The sequence below is a fragment of the Vulpes vulpes genome, chromosome 6 (genome assembly GCF_048418805.1).
Source record: "Vulpes vulpes isolate BD-2025 chromosome 6, VulVul3, whole genome shotgun sequence".
NCBI classification, from domain to species: Eukaryota; Metazoa; Chordata; class Mammalia; order Carnivora; family Canidae; genus Vulpes; species Vulpes vulpes.
The window spans coordinates 84475878-84483573 of record NC_132785.1 but is presented as its reverse complement, the minus strand read 5'-3'; positions in this window follow the sequence as shown (position 1 = coordinate 84483573).

Here is a 7696-nt window from a genome sequence, read left to right as displayed (position 1 = left end):
CCGGGAGCCCGACGTGGGATTCGATCCCGGGTCTCCAGGATCGCGCCCTGGGCCAAAGGCAGGCGCCAAACCGCTGTGCCACCCAGGGATCCCAATTCCTTGGGTATTAAGTGCCTCTAAGATACAGCAATTTTCGATCATGTCCCCCCCCCCCCCCCCCCAGCCCACTCTATGCTTGAATTAATCAGGTCCAAGTTTATCACCAGAGATAGGAGTCAGTCTATAGGACCCACAGTATTTTTAGGGGCCTACCAAATGTTTAACACCTTTTAAAATCAGAAGCAAAAAACTAAACTTTTAGGTCAAAGAAAATGTTGTAATATATAATTTTATTTGTCTTTATACTAATGCAGTTGCTAAATATAATTTTTAAAACTTTTTTGTGGAGGAAAGGCCCATGAAGGCAAAAGTGATTTTGATTCATGAAAGTCATAATGTGGCCCTTGAGTCTGAGGAGAATAGTGTTTTAGTTTCGGTTCCCCCCAAAAGGGAAAGGAGCTGTTATGTTGTGACCTTCCGAGAATCATACATGTTTTCAGCTGAACAACAGGTGAAAGAGAGTTCATATTCTAGGAGACATCTGTGGTTTGCTGTGTCATTTCCCCTTGGTCCACCAAAGATTTTAGCTATAGCTCTGTGGACATATCATGCCATATTACACTTACACTGACAAATGTTTCACCTAATGCATGTGCCATGCTTCACAACTTTCCTTCTTCTGACTCAGCTGTTCAAGCCATAGACACCTGCTCAGCCCAAGAATAATTACAGCCTAAAAGGTGCAGAAATATGATCAGAGTAATTGAATAAATGTGTATTCTGCTCTCATTGGTTGGAGTATTTCATAAATGTAAATAGATTAAGTTGGTAATGGTATCATTCACATCTATATACTTACTGATCTGCTATTTACTTGCTCTGTCAATTGTTGAGAGAAGAATGTTGTAATTTTCAACTATAATTTTGGATTTGTCCATCTCTGTGTTTAAGTTCTATCAACTTAACATATTATATTTAACAATATAATCAATATGATTGAGTCTATCAATATGATTGAATTTATTGTCTTGCTTTTTGTTTCCTATTTGATCCATCTGCTCTAATGTATTACTCTCTTTTCCTAAATTCTTTTGGATTAGCTGGTTATTTTTTTTTAATTTAAATTTTAGGTAGTTAACATACATTGCAATATTGGTTTCTGGAGTAGAATTCATTGATTCATGACTTATATACAACACCCAGTGCTCATCATAACAAGTGCCCTCTTTAATACCCATCACCCATCTAACCCATCTTGCCCCTATCCCCCCATCAACCCTCAGTTAGTTCCCTGTCAATAAGAGTCTCTTATGGCTTATTTCCCTCTGTCCGTTTTTTCTCCTCCACCCCTTCCCATGTGTTCATTTGTTTTCTTTCTTAAATTACACATATGAGTGAGATCATATGCATTTGTCTTTCTTGGACAGACTTATTTAACTTAGCATAATACACTCTTGGATTAGCTGGGGTTTTTTGTTAAAGATTTAATCTTATCACTTTTGTTGATTACTGTCACATTTCTTTCTTGTTTTCCTTAGTTGTTTAAGGTAATTGTTCTCAGTTGAGAGTAATTTTTTCCCAAGGGAATTTGGTAACACCTGAAGACAGTTTTAGTTTCACAACTGAAGGAGGTGCCACTGGCATCTAGTGAGTGGGTAGAGGCCAGCCAGAGATGCTGTTAAACTTCCCACAATGTATAGGTCGGCCCTCAACAACGAAGAATTATCCAGCTCAAAATATTGATAGTACCAAGCTTGAAATTACTTCTATAATGTATACAAAAAATATTTTTAGCCAATCACCTTAATATAATATTATACTACTTCACATATGGTTAAGGAACCTTATAACATCATGCTTCCATTTTCCTTCCACCCTTTGTGGTACTATTGTCAAATGTTCTAATTCAATGGTTGTTATAAATGTCATATTATTATTTTTTTGCTTTTTGCTTTTTTTTTTTTGCTTTATTTTTTTAAAAGATTTTGTTTATGTATTCATGAGAGACACAGAGAGAGGCAGAGACATAGGCAGAGGGAGGAGAAGCAGGCTCCACACAGGAGCCCAATGCAGGACTTGATCTTGGAACTCTAGGATCATGTCCGGAGCCCAAGGCAGATGTTCAACTGCTGAGCCACCCAGGCATCCCTTTTTTTGCTTTAATCGGTCCACTAAGTTTTTTAAAGTTATTTTATCTCTGCTTCTAAGGTACATGTTATTTAAGATATATAGTTACAATGAAAAGATAAATTTTTAATTGCCTTCAAAGTCATATTTTAAAAATTAAAGTCTGGCCACTCCACTTACTTGTAATATTTTCATACTAGTTATCAATCAGTAAACCATCACACTGGTGATCTGGCAATCATTAGTATAGCTAAATAAGTGGATATGCTATCCTGTAATCCATGTGTTTCATCTTGTAAATATGACCTGACTCTTCCTACAATTCTCTCTACAAATATGTAGTTGCTAGTTTCTGTATCATTTAAACTGTGGCATTTTCCTTGAAACACTCCATGTTCCACTAAGTTCAATGAGGTATTTTAGAAATTTTATGTAATGTTGCTGGTTTTAAAAGATTCATATTTTTCAAAGTTAAAATTATATATCTTTATTATTCAGTATGCACATTTTTATTGTTCCAGGGTTTTTATGTAAATACTCTTGCTAATTTTAGTTTGTTACTAAATACATTTCTTTTATTGGGTTCATATTTTAAAGTATGAGAAAATTTAACATTTAGAAGAGAAAAAATGGGAAATCTATTAGAATTAGAGGAAATTTAGTTTTAGAACTTAAAATTTTAAAGTAGATTTCCTCTTACAGTAAACATTCAAAATAGTAAGGGAACATGGGTAGGGCTTAAAAGCCTAATACATTGCAGATAAAAAAGACCATTTAATTTCAGAATTAGTATTTCCGTATCTGTATCTGTTTCAGATAGAGAAACGGTATCTTCTTGAAACCTTATGTATATCATGGTCTTTTTGCATTAAATCCCAGCCAGGTGATCTTGCTAAGAATCTATTGAAAACAGCATCGGGGGCAGCCTGGGTGGCTTCAGCGGTTTAGTGCCGTCTTCAGGCGTGATCCTGGAGACCCAGGATCGAGTCCCACATCAGGCTCCTTGCATGGAGCCTCTCTCTCTCTGTCTCTGCTTCTCTCTCTCTCTGTGTGTGTCTCTCATGAATAAATAAATAAAATCTTTAAAAAAAAAAGAAAGAAAGAGAAAACAGCATCAGTCCTTAAGCCACAGCTTCCTTCCTGTATGACTGAGAAAATGAGCATTTAAAACATCAAGGCCCAGAATGGTTATCCTTTGTGTGTTCAATCATCCTTTAATTTAAAAGAAAATACTTTCCTTGGTTCCAATTCCCTTTACCTTTGCATGATTTTAGCCCTTCTACTAGTTCTGACCCAACAAACCAAATGTAAAGATTTCCAAAAGGTGCAGAATAACTGTTAGTTCAGACCAAAACATATTTTCCTTCAATTAACTATGGGAAAAATAGTCTGAATTTTCAAATTACAACTTAGTGTTCCTCCCATCCATTATATTTCTTCCCTTAAACATTTTAAATTATTTTAGTGTTAAGGTGGACGTTTACTTGTTTCAGCTCGCCATTTATAGTTATTTGAATATGATTTCTATTCTTCTCTTTTTTATTAGATAATCTTCTCCAAATAATACTGTTGTTACTTCAGAAGTATTTGATGTACTGTAATATGCCCATATTACCCATTCAATGTTATTTCAATAAACAGTTCACCCACATCAATAAACTTAGGGACAGTGATAATGAAGATGTTTTTTGCAGCAATAGGGTTTGTTTTCTAACTTGCTATATACTAGTTACTTAGACTAAATTACCAAAAATAATAAGTGCTAAAAATGACATGGAATCATCTCAATTTATGTACAAAACAAAATAAATTATTTAACTGTAGAGGAACTAAATAAGATCTTCACATGGAAGTTATATCTGTCATCACACTATAATCTATGCCCAGAAATGATAGTACTTGTCCAGAAAGTGCCTGTTTCCAAAGGCAATTGAAGATTGAACATGGTTGTAAGAGTTAGGTTGATTTTATGAGACACAGAAAATTCAAATTCTCTTAAAGAATAAAGAGAATTAATTAGTTTGGATAGCTAAAAACTACATAGGTTTGTTATATACAGAATACTTTGCCCAGAGGTTCACCAGATTAGGATATTTGGATTCCCTAGAATGTTTAATTTCCCTAATGTCTAAGCTTTTCTGACTAAACTGTCCTGTTTTTCTAAGCAAGGCCTAGAGTAGCTCCCCATTCCCATTGGCACTGTCTTTTTTTTTTTTAAAAGATTTTATTTATTCATGAGAGACACACAGAGAGAGGCAGGCAGAGACATAGTCAGAAGGAGAAGCAGGCTCCATGCAGAGAGCTCGACGTGGGACTCGATCCCAGGACTCCAGGATGGCGCCCTGGGCCAAAGGCAGGCGCTAAACCGCTGAGCCACCCAGGGATCCCCATACAACCAGATTTAAAACAACCATGTGTTAAAGATATATTTAACTAATTAATGAAGAACAAGTGAGAAGATAAAGTTCATTCAAAGAAATTAAAAGGCTAAGTATTTATGGTAAATAAAGACAAAATATGGAGAATAAAGATAGCTAAAAAAAATCTTGATTTGGGGGGTAGACAGAACATCTGCCTTTGGCTCAGGGCATGATCCCACGGTCCCTGGATTGAGTCCCACATCGAGCTCCCTGCATGGAGCCTGCTTTTCCCTCTGCCTATGTCTCTGCCTGCCTCTCTCTCTGTGTCTCTCATGAATAAATAAATAAAATCTTAAAAAAAAAAAAAAGACAGTGCCAATGGGATTGGGGAGCTACTCTAGGCCTTGCTTAGAAAAACAGGATGGTTTAGAGTCAGAAGGGCTTAGACATTAGGGAAATTAAACATTCTAGGGAATCATTACAAGATGAGGGTTGAGGTTTTAACAGAACACTTATTTTCCTTATTTATCATTACAATGTTTTATCCAACTGATCCAGTTCTCCACCATAAAGTGTTAGGTTCGAAGACAGAGAGTAAAGAGAAAATCAGGGGAATCTATTTTCTAAAATCTTCATTAGTGGTACTTAGGTGACTCAGTTAAGTGGCTGCCTTCAGCACAGATCATGATTCCAGCGTCCTGGGATCAAGCCCCAGAGTCAGGCTCCCCATTCAGCAGGAAGCTGCTTCTCAGTCTCCCTCTCCCTGATGCTCCTCCTGCTTGTGCACTCTCTCTTATTGTCAAATCAGTAAATAAAATCTTAAAAAAAAATAAAAACAAAATCTTCATTAAATCACTTTTCTTTAAGGTACCCTTGAATACTCCTAAAAAAGGATGGGCTGTTTGGCTAATTAAATGTCTCAAAATATGTTTTCTATGAATAGAAAACTTATTTTAATATACATATTGAACCGTAGAGACCACAACTATGAGAAAATATATTTGAATATTAAAGTATCTGTTTTATTTTTTATTTACGTTAATTTAAATATTATAAGATGTACAGATCACAGTTGTATGAGTTTGACAAATGTCTGTATTCATATAGCCAATATTCTAATCAATACATAGGCCATTTCTATCAATACAGAAACTTTATCCCATTCTCCAATCAACTCTGACCATGGAAGCAGCCACTAATCTGATTTCTATCTTCTTAGGTTAATTTTGCCTATTTGAATTTTATATAAATTATTTCTTTACTTAACATGTTACTAAAATTTATCCATTTTGTCAAATAGCCCCAGAACTAGCCAAGGGAATGGGCTAGTGATTATTCAGAATGATGTATTAAATTATTGCTACTAGGATCCCTGGGTGGTGCAGCGGTTTGGCGCCTGCCTTTGGCCCAGGGCGCGATCCTGGAGTCCCGGGATTGAGTCCTGCATCAGGCTCCCAGCATGGAGCCTGCTTCTCCCTCTGCCTGTGTCTCTGCCTCTCTCTCTCTCTCTATGTGACTATCATAAATAAATAAAAATTTAAAAAAAATTATTGCTACATATTTAATGCATATGTCACAATTCATCTACTCCTTTGTTGATGGATAGTAGGTTACTTCCAATATTGAGCTATTATAAGTAAAGCTGATATACATAGTCATGTATAATTTTTCTATGTTGTATATTTTCACTATTCTTGGGTAAATACCAAGGAGTGGAATAATTAGATCATAGGGTAGTTGTATGATTCATTTTATAAGAAACTGCCAAACCATTTTCCAAAATAGTTTGACAATTTTACACTCCCACCAGCAACATGAGAATTACATTTACTCCACATCCTTGCCAACATTTTGTATTGTCCATAGTTTTAATTTTACTCAACAAATGAGTGTTTAGCAGTATCTCATTGTACTTTTTATCTGCATTACTCATTAAAAATCTTTTCATGTGATTACTAAACATTTAAAAAATTTCTTTTAGAAGGGTTTATTCAAATATTGTCTTTTTACAAGATTTTTTTACAAGATTTTTTTGTAAAAGTTTTTTATCTCCCTCTCCACTGCCTGCTTGTATCCAGAAGAGAACTATGAATAGAGGTTCCTCTTTACCTAAGAATCTTGTCTTCATAAAGGGTAACCTTTGTTTTCCAAACACCGGCTTTTACCTCTTTGCTAATTAATGGTCTTCCCCCTTTTGTATTCTCAGACCCTATTCCTCTTCTTAGCTTATATAAGCATCGAGCTGCCTATCTTTGGAATTTCCATGTCTGTGTAGATCCCCGAGAAGTATGCTATTAAATTTGATTTTCTCCTGTTAATCTGTCTCATGCTTATTTGATTTTTAGTCCAGCTAGAAGGGCATTGAAGGGCAGACGGAATTCTTCCTCTTCAACACTGGATGTGGGTTGTCAGACACATGTTTACAAGTATTTTCTCCCAGTCTGTGATTTATCTACCCATTTTATTAATAACATTCTTTGCTGAAGCCTTAAGGCCATAGGTTATTCTTTTTTTTTTTTTTTTTTAGAATTCTTTTTTTTTTTTAATTTTTATTTATTTATGATAGTCACAGAGAGAGAGAGAGGCAGAGACACAGGCAGAGGGAGAAGCAGGCTCCATGCACCGGGAGCCCGATGTGGGATTCGACTCCGGGTCTGCAGGATCGCGCCCTGGGCCAAAGGCAGGCGCCAAACCGCTGCGCCACCCAGGGATCCCAGGCCATAGGTTATTCTTATGAGAAAATTAGAAATAGGAATTTTCTAAACTATGAATATAACATATCTGCATATTTAAAGCCTGATGAAGTAGAAAAGTTAGTTTTGTTATTGTGGTGTCTAAAAATTCTAAAAATGATGGCAGGTTTGGAAAGGAGTGTTGAAAAGCTTTGGAGAAAGGAAGATCATGAATGACAGGCACCACAGCTTAAGCTTCAAGGTGAGGAGGGGATGGTAATAATATATGAGGAAGTAGAGAGGGGAAAAATACACATGAGGAGTCTTCTCCAGGGGGAGAGTAGAACCTTAAAGCCAGCAAAGATAGCTTTCTCTAGCCCTCTACTCAACTCCTTGCACTTTGAAGAGTATATGAAGTCCTATCCCAAAATAATTGGAGATATAAAGTCATTAAAAGCCTAAAGCAGTCAGATTTAGCCACAGCTTAACTCGCTATCA